This window comes from Humulus lupulus, chromosome 6 (genome assembly GCF_963169125.1).
Source record: "Humulus lupulus chromosome 6, drHumLupu1.1, whole genome shotgun sequence".
In the NCBI taxonomy this organism is placed as follows: domain Eukaryota; kingdom Viridiplantae; phylum Streptophyta; class Magnoliopsida; order Rosales; family Cannabaceae; genus Humulus; species Humulus lupulus.
Window position 1 is genome coordinate 214,348,439 of NC_084798.1, and position 17,926 is coordinate 214,366,364.

Genomic DNA, 17,926 nt, shown 5'->3' on the forward strand with positions numbered 1-17,926 from the left:
GTTATACTTAAAAAATAAAGACTAATATTATTTTTTCTTAATATTATTATACTTTTTATTTATATATTTTTATAATAATAACTACATATATTTTTAACAAATAATAATAATAATAATAATAATAATAATAACTAAACCCTATCCTTATCCATCAACCTCAATCTCACTCTCTCTCTCTCGTTCTTTTCCTCAACTCAAAAACCAGCCCTCAACCATCCTCTTTGACGACGTGCATGGGTCACGGCTGGTGGCCGGATCACGGCGACGGGCTCGATGCAGAGGCAGGGGACTCAGCTCTCTCACTCCCTCGTCCTCCCATCTCTCACTCTGCCTGGGCTCGATGTCGCCTAGGGGTTCAAGGGCTCGACTCGCGAGTGGGGTTCTCCGGCCTGGCTGGGCACGACGGCGCAGGGGTCTCAGGGGGTGGGAGCGATCGTGCAAGGACGGCGCAGGGAGGGGTTCAGGATGGGCTAAGCTGGGTCTGGGTCGACTGTGCAGGGACGGTGGCTGGGCTCGGCAGGGACGGTGGCTGTGCAGGGAGGGGCTAGTGTAGGTTTGGGATTTGTTCTTTAACTGTTTGGAAATTGTTCAAGCTTATATGAAGTGGGCTTCTGGGATTTTTTCGGTTTGATTTCTTATCATATTTGATTTTTTTGGTTTGATTTCAGACCCTTCAAACTGAAGCCACCACCCATTCTGCGCAGGTTGCATTGCTCCAGGTAAGATTATGACCTTGACTTTTTCTTAGTTATGGAGAATTATGAGGTGTAATCAATTATGAATGTTTGGTGCCAAGTTTATTCTTTCTGCATTCGTAATTTTTTTTGTTTGTAATATATATTCTTTATATAAATTACTGTTTAATTTGTGGATATGTATTCTTTATACTAATTGATGCTTGGGATACTTGTTTACTTGGTAGACACAACATGTGTTTACACTAATCGATCTGTTGGCTGATTTAGAGAGCACCAATGACTGTACCATATGGATATGTTTTATCAAGAAAAATACCTGTTTTCTTTTTTGATTAAGCCAATTATATGGTTGTACCTAACAGCTTAGGTGTGCACTCCAATTGTTTTTTGTATGATTTGTGCAGTTTTATTGGTCACCATACACCAGAGTTTTCGGTTATTTGATATGTATTTTTATTTTAATTAGAACCTTCGTATTAGTGAGCCTTTAAAAGTTATCAGTTCATTGGTTGTTTTGCTAACTAAATTAGAGATTACTGTATTCTTTGTTTAAGATATTGATTATTTTTCTAGGACAGTATTAACCAGTGATCACTGCTTTTTTATACTAACTTTTGTACTGGGGTGTGTCTGCTCACCACCTTAATGACTGTTAGAAGAGTAAACAAAAAACCAAATTTAAATTGAACCAATACAAAGGTCATAGAACACACATTATTCATACTTGGTATTTTCATGTGATGTAGAGGGATACTACTGGGTTAACTGCTGAGAATAAGGAGCTCAAAATGCAGTTACAGGCTATGGAGCAACATGCACAACTCAGAGAGGGTATGGTTCTATTACACCAGGGGAAGCATTTGGGAGCCTTGTGAAAATGGAAAATGGATATTTTGTTTTTTGTTTGTTCTAGCTATTAACAATTTCAAGTTAACCAAATTCTCTTCCTGCTTTTTACTCTTTCAAGGAATGAATCCATGTTGCTATTTTCTGAGAGAAATTATGGACTATTCAAGGCTGATGGCACCATTTCATATGACATTGGGTTTCATGGACTTGATTCTTCATCTACAGATTTATAATGTTTACCCCCGACGGTAAAATCTTACCTCTCCTTTAAAAAAAAGCATTTGAACCATTATAAAATGTTCTAAATTTGTCACTGCAATAATAATGAATGAACTATCATGATGTATAAGTAAAAGCATAATTGGTAGAAACTGGAACGCACATTGAAAGGCGTTTATATCATACAGTTAAAGAAAGAAAGTTCATAACAATAGGCTCTAAATATTGTTCATTTTTGTTCCCCCTGCCTAAATATTCTCATGCACTAATAAATACTTGATTGAACCTTGAATTTCATAGAAAGTTGCTATACAGAAGTTAATGTTTGATCTAACTAGTTCTTCTATGTACTGATTGAGGATACTATTATGTATGTCTTCTGTAACATGTACTACTTTGCTTCACCTGACAACTATAAATCATTGGCCCTATAAGCTGCATTGCTTTATTTTCCTGCATTGCTAGCAAAAGCTATAGCCTGTTATTTTAATTAGAAATTTATGCAGTTTCTATATTGACAAACTGATTATCCAATGTTATTTCTATTACTGTTGCTAATACGTAATCTGATCTATATTTGTGATGCATAGATGGTTTGTCATAAAATCAGTAGAACTTTTATTAGAGTGCTTGCATGATAGATATACATACGTAACCGAGTTCATTCTTTTCCCTGAAAAATAAAAATGATTACAAGTAAAATAATTTTTGTGAGCCATAGACAGAATATAAAGTCTTGGAGACATGTTTTACTGACTTGAGATTGAATATTAGTTTTTCTTTCAAGTGTATATTCAGTAGAGGATTTTTGGTAATTTTTGGGCAGGATGTCTACTTTGATGACGAATCTGCTGAAGTTTGATGAATTACCCTTTTATCAAATTAAAAAAAAAAAGTTAGAGCTCATAATGATTATATGTATATGAATTTTTATTATGATAAATATAACTGGTGAGATAGTTTTTCTTATTGGTGTGTTTCTTAGACATTCTTTCATTGTATTTGCATGAGTTAAATATGGCTCAAGTTGTCTTACACTGCTATAGTTATAGTGAAGGGAATTTCGTACTTCAACATTATTAACATGGTTTTTTTTTTGTGTTTTACTTCTAACAGGATGAAGGCCTTCACGATTCAAGTAAAATTGGTACTTTCGATTTTGATGGATGTCTTGCAAACACTTCTGTTAGAAGGTTGTATAATATTCATTAAGCACTGATTAATTACATTTCATTGAAGTGCAATATTAGTATAGTATATTGAACTATAATTACCAGAAGAAATTAAACAAAATCGAACTAAAATACATTTCATTCCAATACATAGTTTTTAAATCTTATTATATTGATTCTAATGTTCAAGCTCACTTAAGGTTCTTGTGAACTAAGATGCCCGAGACATTTTCAATGTGTACACTTACAGAATGCTTCATTTGTTGGAAGCTTTACACAAATTTGGCTCACTAACAACTAGAGTTGATGCACTTATTGCAGGGTAGGTCCGGATGCTTGGTCTCTGATGTATCCTTCAATACTTGCTAAGCTACAGAGCCTGTACAATGATGGCTATAAACTGGTTATTTTCTTCCCATATAATCTATCTCAAATGTAATGTATTTGTTTCTCCTAGTTTGACATTGTACACCTGGTCAATGCTTCGTGAACTTCTAATTATTTACATTATTCACCTGATTCCATTTGTAATCATTGTCAGGTTATCTTTACCAATGAATCATACATTGAGCGCTGGAAAAATAAGAGACAAGTTTCTGTGGACTCAAAAATTGGTCGCCTAAACAAATTAATGAGACAATGAAAGTCCCAATTCAGGTCATACTTATATATTGTGTCTATTGATAATAATCAATCATAAATGATTCTTATATTTCTCTATTTTCAGTTATTGCATGGGAAGAAAAGTGAAGCACGAGGTCCCTGAAGATTGAGTCTGTGAATCTGGGAAGAGAGATGAAGCTGTCACAATAGCAATGAGCAAGGGGCAATTTTCAATTTCACAACTTCATTCCAAGAAGAAAGAGCCAGTAGAAACTGGTAAAGTTAAGTTCATTCCTCATGAAGAAATCCTTAAGCTCTCTTCAGAGACCTTCAATGAGTCAAGAGGTCAGAAACTAAACATTGCACGCTAGTTTATCTCAAATGCCTACTGACTCTAGAGAGAATAGGTAGAGAGATGTGGATAATATCTACATTGCTATAAAGTTTTGACTGTGTTGAAATTGATACTCATCCTTTTCATAATTACTAAAATGATGTTGCTTTATCTTCTTACACTTGAGAGTTTGAAAACTTATTCTTTCCAAGCTTAGTTAGATACAGATACATATACTTTAAAATAACATGTTGCAATAAAATGTCAAGTTCTGAAGTTGTTCTAGATTAACATTTTACAAGTACAATGTGCTACATTTAGTTTTTTGTAGCTTCTTCTCCTGGTTTGCTATATCTATTGATAGTCTTTTATTTTACATCAATAATATTTATTATTCCATTTTCCAAAAGTGAAAATCAAGTTGACAAAGAATAAAAAAAATCTACACTGTTGGATCTCTGTCTATTCTCTAATAGCTGATGGATAAGCTCAAAAGCATTTTCTTATCCTTCTTGAGGTGTATAATGTATGTATATCACTTGTTATGAACCTGTGCTTCAAGTGCATTTTATCTTACTATTGGTGATGTGGACAAATATTTAGAAAGCAATTCATTTGCACTTACTTTTTCTGATGTCCTTAAATACTTCCATAAATAACTCGAACAAAATGGCAGCATGTATTTAGCAAAGTTGGAATTTCAAATAAAAAGATAGAGAAGAAACTAGTCAAAGAACCATGCACATTGTTGCCATCATCACTTGATGTTAGTGCAGGTAAAGTAATTAATTGGTATGAAATGTTCCTACTTGATTATTTGATGTTGTGGTTTTTGTATAAACCTATTGGTTCTTAAGATGTTCTGCTGATTAAATTAGTATTGTAGTTGCCTTTAGTAATTGTGCAGCCTGTGTTTTATGTAGGTGGTAAAACTAAGGATGTTCAAGGAGACCTGCCAAATTTCCCACTTAGTTTTACCTTGTATATCACATATTTTCTGAGGCTGTCTTTGTTGTTCTTTGTTTGTAGTTTTATGTCTTATATGTACTATCTTAGTCTGAGGCTGTCTAGACTGTAATACAGTACAGGCAATTTCTTATCATCTTTTTTTAATACAATCTTGTTTGGTTGGGATTGAAATGATAGTGTTTATGTGAGAATAGAAATAGAATGGGAAATAAATATCAATTCTTTTGTTTGGTTGAAATTTTGTTTGGAATGGCATGGACTAACATTACTTTGACCAAAATATCCATATGGAACTATAATTATCATGTAATATGATTTTGTAAGCTGAGTAGACTAAATAGTAAATATTAAAATTATATTTTTGAGTAATTAATAAAAAAATTATTTTGTTGTATTTTCTTTTGAAAATTTTAGAAATCTAACATATATAATACATTACATTTTGGAAAAGGGATATATTTTTTTTAAATCAAAATGAAAATTGTTGCTGCATTTTTTTATAAAAAAAGTTTACTTTTAAAGACATGCAAAGCGAGTCCTAAAGTCTTAATTTAAAGATACTCAACATGATCTTTTAGGACTCGCATTGCGAGTCCTAAAAAATTACTTAAAGGCACTCAACTCGATTTTTTAGGACTTGCGTTGCGAGTCCTAAAAACATTTTTTTAGGACTAGCGTTGAGAGTCCTAAAAAATTACTTAAAGGCACTCAACTAGATTTTTTAGGACTCGCAAAAAACTTAATTAAAGGCACTCAACCAGATTTTTTAGGACTCGCGCTGTGAGTCCTAAAAAACCTTAGTTTTTAAGTCTCTCAAATAGAAGACTCGCGGGGCGCGAGTCCTAAAACCTTTTTTAGGACTCGCAATGCTAGTCATAAAAAACCTTTTTTGTAGTAGTGTTATAACCTAAGGTTTAGATAGAGCCAATAAGAATATGACACTTGTCATGAGCATAGTTATTCCTAAGGTTTAGATAGAGCCAATAAGATTATGACACTTGTCATAGCATGATTATTAAGGAATTATTATTTTAATAAGGGAAATATAAGACTTAGTCTTCACCAGAATCTGTTAGGAGCATGATATTTATTTAGATATTTAGATATTTAGAGTCACAATTTTATTTATTTGTGGATTAGGTTGTTATTTAGATAATTAAATAGATTTTTTTTTGTAACTTTAACTTCTGACCTATTTTTGACCTAGTTATGTTATGAATTTCGAAAAATAGTATTTCTAAAAAGTTGTAGATAATTTAATTAGCTTTCTAACTGTAAAACGATATTTTAAATCGGAGTCCTATAGCTCTAGATATATTGATTTTACTGTAGGTTAGTTTAGAGTTACGAGATTTAGGGAGTTAGAAGTTAGGATTCTATTTGTTTTGATTAATTTTTTTTTTTATTTTTAAAAATCAAGTTTTGTTGACCAAGTCCTAAGCCTTTGGCTGAAGATATTCAAATATTTTCAATTAAATTCATTATTTTTATTCAAAGCCAAAAAGAAGATTTTTATTCCTAGAAGTCTATAAATAGGACCTAGCACCAAGTCTTTTCATTCATTCTTCAAGCATTGATCAGAGCCTTCTAGGTGCTAGTGAGACTATAGAGTGATAAACACCTGGGTTGGGGTTATAAGCTTTGTCATTCTAAGCTTATTAGACACTTGGGAAGTAAGGTTCATAGAATGTATTTCGGTTTCGAGGTGTAGTTCGGTCATAGCAATTTCAAAGGTATTCCTATTCTTAGTTCCTTTTCTGTATTGTTAGTTCTTATAGTTTTTCTCTACTTAATTCCTAACCCAATCTTCTCTATTCTTGGTTAGGCATCTAAGTTCTTCAAACTTGAGATTTCTTGTTGGTAAGTATCTTCTCGATGGTTTAGTGCATTCCTCTTCATCTCTTTCTTTTAGAAAACTCACCTCTCTATTAATGGTTTTTAGGAGTGTTCCACAATCCTGACCTTGTTCTCATCATCCCGGTATTTTGGTAAGGAAAATAGGCTAGATCGTGTATGTTTGTATGATATGTTATGTTTTTATGTTATGTTATGTTTAATATGTTATGATAAGTTTATGTTTTTATATGTTATGTTATGATTTACCCTACCTCAAATATTAGACAGGGGACGTAGATGGGTTATCATACACTACATGTGATCTAACCCACCTCAAATATTAGACAGGGGACGTAGATGGGTTATCACATGTCATAATGGCCATTATTAGTATAGTCTTATATAGTATATGTTATGATATGTTTTTAGTATATGTTATGATATGTTTTTAGCATATGTTATGATATGATTTTATGTGTATGTTTATGTTGTTAGTAGTTTTTCCTTGCTGGGCATTAGGCTCACTCCTTTTCTTTTAGTATGATGCAGGAAAATAGATGCAGAGGCGGAAGAATTCTTGGAAGCTTGGTGTGTGTATGGAGGTGAATGGAGTGGATGGGCTGCGTGTCGATTCAAGGACAACATTTTTTTTAGTCTCTTTAAAATTATGTTTTTATGTATTTTTCCACATGTAGCCTTGTAAACAATTTTATTTAAAGTTATGTTTTATTTTAAAACAATGAGCTCATTTATGTATTACAAATATTGTTTCTTTAAAGTTTTCAATAAAGTTATGAATTTTCTTATGTATGTTCTTCAAAGTTGTGCTTAAGTCTAGTGGGTTTAATGACCTAAGTTTCATAGATAGTTGGGTCATTACAACTGCAGAGGATATAAGATGGCACTATTCTAAAAGGCCAAAGGAAGATGGTGTGATGAGGCACCCCGCTCACAATAAGGTGTGGAAGCACCTTGATAAGTTGTACCCATCTTTCGCAGCCGAACCTCGAAATGTTAGGCTTGGGTTGGCTACGGATGGTTTCAATCCTTTTGGGAACATGAGCAACTCTTACAGCATGTGGCTTGTGATACTTGTCTCATACAACTTTCTGCCGTGGAAGTGCATGCAACCACAATCATTAATGTTGTCTATTCTAATTCCAGGTCCTTCTTCACATGGAAAAGATATTGATGTCTATATGAGACCTTCGATTGATGAGCTGAAGGAGTTATGGGTGAATGGTGTCGAAACACGAGATGCATACAATGATACCTTATTCAATATGTGTGCAACAATCTTGTGGACCATTAACGACTACCGAGCTTATGCTACGATGTATGGGTGGAGCACAAAAGGGTACAATGCGTGCCCCACATGAAGAAACTCCCTCTGTAGGGATTAGAAGTAAAATTGCATACACTGTCCATAGAAGGTTTCTTGATATGGATCATGGATGGAGGAGTAAATGAGCACTATTCAACGATAATAAGGAACTTAGGCCACCATCGAACGATTACTCCAGTGATGATGTGTTGAAGCAATTAGAGAATTTGCAGATTAGACAACCTGGGAAACACAAAGAATTTGGTGGTGTGAAACGCAAAAGGGCTCTGGCTTAACTTAATTGGTCGAAGAAGAGCATATTTTTTTAGCTTGGTTATTGGAAGGAATTATTGTTGAGGCATAACTTGGATGTAATGCACATTGAGACGAATGTTTGCGATAGTGTCTTGGGAACTTTGTTGAAATTTAAGGGAAAATCTAAAGACACTGACAATGCAAGACTTGATCTAGCAGACATGAAAATTAGGGAAACAAGTGGAAGAAATCGCACGCCAGTTACACCCTCAGTGTCCTGAAGCATCGAGTTTTCTATGAATTTGTGAAGTCAGTTGAATTCTCAGATGGTTTTGCTGCAAACCTTTCAAAGAATGTCAATGTCAATGATGGCAAGATAACTTGGCTGAAGTAGGTCTCGTAGTTGAAAAAGATGGAATATAAGAAAAAAAAAAGACTAAGGAGTCGGAGGATCATGGGGAAGGTTCTGGTCGACAGCGCCCATAGCCTCATTGTTCGCCCCTTCCATCCCAGCGGCCAGCAAGATTTCAGGGGAACCAGGAACCCTTGATTTTTCTTCCTCCGCCAACTGGGCAGCGTAGCGAGCAAGCTCAGCAGCCCTCGAAGTTTCGGGAAGGTAGTCAAAGTTGGCACCTTAATTATGCTTCCAGAAATCGTAGAAGCATTGAAGGGTGGCACTCTAGTACCTCTCTAAATTGTTGGTGTTTGCTTTCTCCAACTTCTCAACCCGGCCCTCCAGAGTAGCGGTCTCCTACCTACTCGCGACTAGGTCCACCTCAAGCTGTTGGGCCGCCCGAAAGTTAAAGCGGTTGGACTCCCTAAATTGGTTTCCTCTGCTCACAAATATTTTCCAGAGATTTATTTTTCTCCTCCAACTCCTTCACCAGTTGTGCCTTTTCATCCTCCACCGCTACTAGCTGCTCAGCATGTTTGGCCTCAGTAGCCTTAAGTTCATCCTCGTGCCATTGCTCTGAGGTTCTGGCCTGCTCGGTGATGGCTCCCAGGAAAATTCAGCCGGCAGTGAGGATCAGCATGGCCTACAGTCAGAACAGAAGTCAAGAAAAATAGTAAACTAAAAGAAGACCTGTTTCTGTAGAAAAATGACTTACACTGGTGAACTCGTTCAGGGAAAGGTTCAAAATTGGGTCGACCCTCATTGTCTCTGTAGCAGCCATTGCCTTTCGGTAGATGTCGTGCTTCGCGATCTTGGTGATCCTCTCCTTGATTAATTTGTAGGCGCGACCAACCATCTCGCCCCCAGTAGGAGTCGGATCATCCTGCTGGGACTGGTCGGTCGGGGTGTGGGAGGAGTAGTCGATCCAACCAGAGCAGAAGGAGTCTGCTGCTCGCGGGGAGGAGTTGAAGTTGCGGTGCCAGAAGGTTTATCCTCTGAAAGGCCTTCATTCTGGGCTTTCTTTCCCTTAGGCGCTTTGCTACCCTCCCCTTGGTGTCTTTTGCTGCTTTTCTTCCTGGTTGGGGAGGCCGTAGCAGCCTCAAGAGTGTTGTAGAGGTTGAATACATTGATGAAGTCCATGTCTGAAAAAGAAGAATAAAGGTTGTACAGTTAGATGGCATAAATTACCAAGTGTATTACATTAGAAAAAGAAGCAAAGAAGGATCGCAAAGTCAAATACCCGAGCTATTATTACTGGTCGCTACCCTAAAGACTCTACTAGCCTTATACTCACTCTTTGACATGAAGAAGTCTGGACCTAAATGTGGAGCATATTTAAAGTTTCTGTCCCCGTCGAATAGAAGACAGGGAATTGGCAAATCATTTAGAAGGGAAATAACTGTATCATTGTCATCCGACGAATCATCAGAGAGTTCGACAGGCTTGGTGGCCTTCTTCTTTCCTTTCCCCAAGGGGGCCGAGGGCCTCTTTGCTGGGGGAGTGCCAGCAAGTTCCCTGATCATGGCCCCAGTCGGCCTCCTCTGTGGGGGTGGCACTAAGGGTTGCTGCTCGGGTTCCTCCTCAGCAAAGGCATCCCCTACTGAAGGCACCCTCATGTCCTAATGAGGGGCCAAGAGGCCAACTAGCCTAAGGTTAGCCTCCGTAACCAGATGTTTGACGCTCTTTTCTGCGTCAGTCATGCTGGCTAGGAGCACCGATCTCAACTCCATTTCTGGAGTTGGGTCTGGTCGCAGTCATGGACTTTAAAGATATTAACAGTTTAAGAAAATGTGGAGGAAAATAGGAAGTGAAGAAATGACGACCGGTGATACGAAAGTTTTACCTCCTTGTGCGAAGGCCAGGTTGTCTGCGACCATGTCAGTCATGAGGAAGTACTCCTGATAGTACCTCCCCAAGTTTGATATGTGGGTCGTGTCAGTCAGGAAGGTACGCCCGGTTTCCTGATGACAGAAATGAAAAAACCTCGTGCCTTCTTGGTTGGGGTTGGATTTGAGGTCGAACAAATAGTTGACCTCATGAGGCGATGGCACGAGCCATTTCTTTTGACTGCACATGATATAGAGTGCATCAAGCATTCTATATCCATTTGGGGTTATTTGAAAGAGGGCAACTCTGAAATAGTTGGCTACCTCCTGGAAGAATGAGTGAAGAGGCAAGGTAGCCCCTGCCTCAATGTGAAACCTCGACCAGGCGCTGAAGGCTCCCCCAGGAAGGTTCGCGCTTTGGTCTTGGTTGGGTCTGACTAAGGTCACCCCCATGAGATCGTATTTGTTAAGATAATTGGTGATCATCCTGATCGTCACCTTGCTCGCAGGAACCAAATGCCACTCAACATCTGGTTGAATGGCATGTCGGGGTCTGGCGTGTCTTTGGATGTTGGGAACGGGAGCATTTTCGTCCTGACCACTGGTCGAGGGAGCATCAGCCGAAGGAGCAGGCTGATGAGAAGGATCAGCAGTTCTCCTTTTTTGGGCTTTGGTTTTTGTACGAGCCATGTTTTGAGTCAATACAGGGGAAGTGTTTGGATTGGCACGAGAAAATGGAATTTCGGGTATCAATGAAGAAGGTGGTTCTTCGTCCTCGAGCAGTTGAGCTAGCAGGTCGTTGTCGATGAGTCTTTCTTCACTCCACGGGTCTTGCATGTAAATTGCGAACAGAGAAAGGAGGAGATGAGACACCCAGCCTGGGAGCTTATGTTGAAAGTTGGAATAACATTGCTTGCGTCTACGACCAGCAACATTCTAACCGAAACACTAAGTTTTATGCAAACAGTTTGAAAAACGGATCAAAAAGTGAAAGTAAAAAGTTTTTCTTGAAAAAAGCTTTTTCAACTCCAAAAGGGGCAGGAAAAACCCAATTTTTTAGCTACCCTAAAAATCGAATTTTTACTTCGATTTTACGCCCTAAACCTATGATCCTGACTATGAAACTGATTCCTAACTCCTACAGAGAGAAACTACACTACCTTATCAAGCATCAAACGGTATACATAAAATCCTTACTAAATTTTACCCAAGAACACGGAAAGTTTCAGAACTCAAAAACAGTATGCATGGCATCTCAGAAGGTTTAAAATTTTTTTTACCTAGAAGTAGTTTGAAGATTCTAAAGTGGAGTGACTTTGAGCAAGCAAACGGGAGATCCTTGGAACAGCAACAGAAATCCTTCGATGTTTTGAGCTATGAGATGGAGTTCTTGAGAGTTCTTGGCAAGAAAATGGCGAGTAAAGTGTTAAAAGGTACAAGTGAGGATTATTTATAGAGGCTGAGATATGTTAAAAATGGGTAATCATGAGTTACATTTTTCAAGGCATGGGGGAGTGTAATAGCCACCGAAAAGGTTACTTGGAAATCGAAAAGGCATGATTGGACGTGATTAGGTCACAGTTTTTAAGAACGCACGAGAGGCTCTGATAGATTTTGTGGGGTATACGACAAGTCAGTTTCCTAAGTTTACTTATTACTGGTCGCAATAAATAAACTTGGGGGGCAAATGTTTACCCGAAAAAAGATCTGCTGATGACTTGGCAAGGGTTTTCTACAAGTGGCAGAGATACTGCTCGCCTATCGACTAGAAACATTTCTGCATGCGGAGATCAAGTTTTACCTATGACCAGACTGATCGTATATCCCGTTCATTTATGTAAAGATCTGTACAGTTGTAATGACCTCCGAGAATATCTCTTCATTATGACTGGAAGATCCATTTATTAAGGAAAGATATTATTAATTGATTCATGTAACCTTTCCTGAGTCTATAAATATGCAAAGAATAGCTCAAGGAAGGGGATCGGTCTTTTTCTCATTTTCCAAAATCTATTACTATTATCCATCGTTTGTATTTTTTTCTTCTTCTAAGGTCTGTGAAACTCAGGAAACCTAGTTCTTTGATCACACCTTTGGAGTTCAATACTAATAATAGTATCAAGTGGACATAGGTTATTACCAACCATTGAGGTCGAACCACTATAATTCCTTGTGTTCTCTATTTTCCATTAGATCATTTTCTCAAGCTCTTTATTATTTTTCTGACATTTTCTAGACTCCGTGTCGTTGACCAAAATGAGGATCAACACTAAGCATTAGGCTTACCCTTATTTATTTATGTGTGTGGATAAATGATTTGGCAGTGACGTGTGAAGCCCATAACGGCCTTGAGTGGGTTAAATGGAGAGATCAATGCAACCTAGCGTCGAACTTGGAGATTTATTATCGTTTGTCTAATTTTGTTCTATAACGCCCTACGTCATTATGGCTGCTTCTTGGAATGACGACTGGCCCTCACTCGCACGCTTCCTGGGAAAACTTCCCAGGAGGTCACCCAGCTTGAGATTACTCCAGGTCAAGCACGCTTAACTTTGGAGTTCTTAAGTAATGGGCTACCGAAAAGAAGATGCATCTTGTTGATATAGGTAGTACCCATCAATCCATTTAAGCCCTCTTCAACTGTGTAGTCCCATACCTACACAGTCTTAGAATCATCACACTTTACCTTCCCAGGCAATGTGGGATTGCACAGCTTACCCGGTCTTTACCCTTACGGATCACATAATTCTGACTGTCACAATCACCCCCCCCTTACGGGCCCGACGTCCCTGTTGGCCACACTTCTGGTTAAATTAAGGCTCTGATACCATTTGTAACTCCCCACGTCACTATGGCTACTTCTTGGAATGACGACTGGCCCTACAAACTAACACGAGTCTTTCCAACGTGCTTTGTCCTCATTCGCACGCTTCCTCGGAAAACTTCCCAGAAGGTCACCCATCTTGAGATTACTCCAGGTCAAGCACGCTTAACTTTGGAGTTCTTAAGTAATGGGCTACTGAAAAGAAGATGCATCTTGTTGATATAGGTAGTACCCATCAATCCATTTAAGCCCTATTCAACTATGTAGTCCCATACCTACACAGTCTTAGAATCATCACACTTGACCTTCACCAGGCGATGTGGGATTGCACAGCTTACCCGGTCTTTCCCCTTACGGATCACAGAATTCTGACTGTCACAATACGAAAAACACGAAACTTCACACGATCTCCTCGGGCATGCTGGCCCAGGCGAAATATCGCCTACAAGGGGCAATATATCGGCTCCCTTAGTATATTTTTGAATGTTTTTGAAAACGTTCTCATTCTTAATATTTAACCTCTTGATAAGTCCAGCATCTTTCTGACCGAGTCTTCAGCCTCTATTGAACAATAATTCAAATATTTTTCACTTAAAAAGCCATTATTTTATTCAAGTTAAATGAAGATCTTTTCATTCTTGAACTCTATAAATAGGACCTAGTACCCAGCCATATATTCATTCATTAAGCTAAGTTCAGAGGCTGCAAGCTGCTAGGTTATTATTGAGAGTGTTAACACTTGGGTTAAGGATTATAAGCTTAACCATTATAAGCTTACCAAACACTTGGGAAGTAAGGTTTATAGCACATTTCAGTTTGAGGTTTAGATTGGTCATATAAGCATTCAAGTAATTCCAAACTCTAGTTTATTTTTATTGTTTTCCTTAAGATCTTATAGTTTTCTACTCAGCACCCTAACTTTATTCTTTATTTTTGGATAGGAAATCTAAGATCTTGAACATAAGGTTTTTGGTAAGTATATTCTTGATGGTATAGTTTGTCCATTCTTTTCATTCATTTTTCTTCAATATACTCACCCTTTCATTGATGGTTTTTAGGAGTGTTCCAAAGTCCCAAACCTGTCCTCATATCCCGGTACTTTTGGTAAGGAAAATAGGATAGGATTTTATATGTTATGTTATATGATTTATATGTTATGATAAATGTTATCTTATGATTATGTGTTATGTTATATGCTATATGCTATAATATGTATGATTGTAGACTTGGGCATATGAGCTGTACAACTAACAAGCCCCAATAAATTTATGGGCATATGACTTGCTTAGCTAGCAAGCCCCACAAATCTAATGGGCATATGACTTGTTTTGTTTATGGGACCCCAAGTAATAATGGCCATTATAGTATGTGTGACATATGTTTATGATATGTTTTATGTTGCATTATGAATTTTATGTATATGGTTTACATGTTAGGATTTCCTGGCTGGGCATTAGGCTCACTCCTTTATGTTTATATAAGTGCAGGAAAATAGCTTTGGGGGCGGGAAAGGTTCTTGGAAGCTTGGGAATGTGTATTGAGGCGGGATGGAATCGATGGACCGAGAGTTTGATTCAAGGATGAAGTCTCTTTAAATTTTATATGTATTTTTCCGTATTTTATTATGTAATCCATGTTATTTAAAATTATGTTATGTTTTTCTTTTAAAAACAATGGGATCACATATCCTACTTTAAATTTTATGTAGTTTAACATTTGTTTTACAAGTTTTAATGAAGTATTGATTATTTCACTTGTAAGTTTTATTAAAAATTAGTGTCTATGTATAGTTGTCGTTAATGGTCCAAAGTTGTAGAGTCCAAGAACTTTACTTAGCTAATTATTTAGTAGTATTATAGTATGTATAGTATTATCTTTGTAACTGTGGATTTTTGGTTCAGACCGGAAATTATTTGGACACTCATAGTAGTACTTATAGATTTTCTAAGTTTAACCTATAGTTTAAGAATATTAATTTTAACCTAAGGTTTGATTATATGACTGATATTAAGGATAATATTTATTATACTATAAGGTTTAGATAAGGACCAATAGGATTTTAAGCACATGTTATGAATGGGTGATTAAGGATTAAGAATTTTGAGGATTTAATTTAATAAGGGTAAAAGTTTGAATGCTATAAGGTCAATCAACAGATTTGAATACGTTGAGGGCTTAGTCAAGGCTGTTTACTCCATTCAAACTTAGCTAAAAATTTGTAATTTCATGTTTAATTAATCAGCGTGTGCCGATATATCGCAGCACGTAGATACGGAAAACACGAGACGATGCACGACTGCCTCGGGCATACTGTCCCAAGCGATATATCGCCTACAGGGGGCGATATATCGCCTCCTTCAGTATGTTTTGAAAGTTTTTGAATTCTTTTTCCATTCAGCCATTCAACCTCTTGATAAGTCCAGCATCTTTTTGAACGAGTCTTCAGCCTCTGCTGAACGATTATTCAAATTATTTTCACCTAAAAAGCTATTATTTTTATTCAAGTAAAATCAAGATCCTTTCATTCCTAAACTCTATAAATAGGACCTAGTACCCAGCCATTATTCATCTTTTGCTCTAAGTTCAGAGGCTGCAAGTGCTAAGTGAGTGTGAGAGTGTAAACACCTGGTTTGGGGAAATCATAAGCTTAAACATCATAAGCTTATCAAACACTTTGGGAAGTAAGGTTCTACAGTATTTCGGTTTGTGGTGTAGATTGGTCTTACAAGTTTTTAAGGTAACCCAAAACTCTAGTTCATTGGTTTTATGTTATTTTCTTTCTCATAGCCTTCTACTCAGTCTTTTAACCTCATTCTTATTTTGGTTAGGAAATCTAAGTTCTTGAGCACATAAGTTGCGGTAAGTATGTTTCTCAATGGTTTAGTCTTCCCATTCCTTTTCATCTCTTTTTCTTCATTAGACTCACTCTTTTTCATAATGGTTATTAGGAGTGTTCCAAAGTCCCAACGCTGTCCACATATCCCGGTAACATTGGTAAGGAAAATAGGATAGAATCTATATGTTTAATGCTTGTGTTATCTTATGTGTTATGTTATGAAATATGTTATAAAATATGTTATGAATATGTATGTTTGTAGGCTTGGGCATATGACCCATATGACTAGCAAGACCCCAAATAGATTATGGGCATATGACCTACTTAGCTAGTAGGACCCCACTAATCTCATGGGCATATGACTTGTTTAGTCTATGGGACCCCAAGTAATAATGGCCTATGTGTATGTAATAAGTGTTATGATATATGTCTTTATGTTTATTATGAAATTTATGTATGTGAAGTATGTGTTAGATTTTTCCTTGCTGGGCATTAGGCTCATTCCTTTTTGTTTAAATGTGCAGGAAAATAGCTATTAGTGGCGGTAAGGTTCGTGGATGCTTGGAGATTGTGTGTCGATGATGAATGGAGTCAAGGAGTCGAGAGTTCGATTTCGAGGATGTAGTCATTTGTTTATGGTTTTTATATGTATTTTCCGCACTTACTATGTAATCCCTTTATTTTATAAATCATGTTATGTTTTGTTTTTCAAATAATGGGATCCCATATTCTTCTTGGTATTTATGTAAGTAACTCTTATTTCTATAAGTTTTCTAATAAAATTATGGTATTTTTCGCAAATGTAAGTTTTAGTAAGAATTTGTATGTATGGTTTCGTTAATGGTCCAAGAGTCTAGAGTAGTGGGTCATTACAGTTGGTATCAGAGAAATGGTTCCTTCGCATGAAGTTCTCCTCGATACACATGCTCAAAGCTTCGAATCTGACCGCCAAGTAAGTATGTAAGTTACTAGTTATGTTGCTTATGTGTATAGCTAACAACTTTAGTGTTTATGTTTTCAGTTAAGTATGAACGGAGCTTTAACCTACCAAGATATCCGAGCCATTAAGGCTTTAAAAAGAATAAGGGAGCCAAGAAATACCATAGGAGCACTAGAAAGGATCACTCGAAGATTGCTCATGTTCCACCAAGAGATAGGTGGCCTTCAAGAGGCTAAGCAAATAATGTTAAGATCAACAGAACAATATGTACTAATAATTAGGCTATTTAAAGATTTTCATCATGTAATAGCAGCCTTAGAAGAAATATGGGAAAACATGAATGATGAGGATGAACTACCATTAGCAATGAGATATTATTTCCTCTTAGTTAGGTTCACTGCAAAATTCGAGTTCCAGTTCACAAATGAGCAAAAACATAGGATTCTCACAAACCTTCCTAGAGGACATTTTGATGCTCATGACAATGATGATTATGAGGAGATAAATGACGATATGCTAGATGACGGATCAGATGTAGAAGATCCCGATTTTTAGAATAGTTTTTATTGTTTGTTTTATTTACTTTTTATTTTATGATTGTAAATAAGTGAAAATCTTTTTCCAAATAAATAACATGCTATATTATTATCATGTATGAGTTTGATTTTATTTTCGCAACCATAATAAGTAATAAATAAAATGAATAATGAGTAAGTTCGGTGAGGGTGGATACAAATCAATGAACCAAGTTTCCTTATTGAGAGTTAGGGGGCCTTAGTAGTGGGAACGATTTTACTGATCCCAGCCCTCCCTCAATATGGTTAACTTTGGAACAAAGATAAGTTTC

General features: G+C 36.8%; 2 long non-coding RNA genes across 2 annotated transcripts; both read left to right on the forward strand.

Annotated features, from left to right (window-relative positions):
• The first annotated feature begins 444 nt into the window (after positions 1-444).
• Positions 445-1,766, forward strand: LOC133784479 (uncharacterized). The gene is made up of 4 exons (XR_009871363.1): positions 445-553; positions 669-719; positions 1,445-1,529; positions 1,666-1,766. It is a non-coding gene; the product is annotated as an uncharacterized LOC133784479 (long non-coding RNA).
• Positions 1,767-4,567: 2,801 nt separating this feature from the next.
• On the forward strand, positions 4,568-5,082 carry LOC133784480 (uncharacterized). Its single transcript, XR_009871364.1, has 2 exons — positions 4,568-4,651; positions 4,799-5,082. It is a non-coding gene; the product is annotated as an uncharacterized LOC133784480 (long non-coding RNA).
• Positions 5,083-17,926: the final 12,844 nt, after the last annotated feature.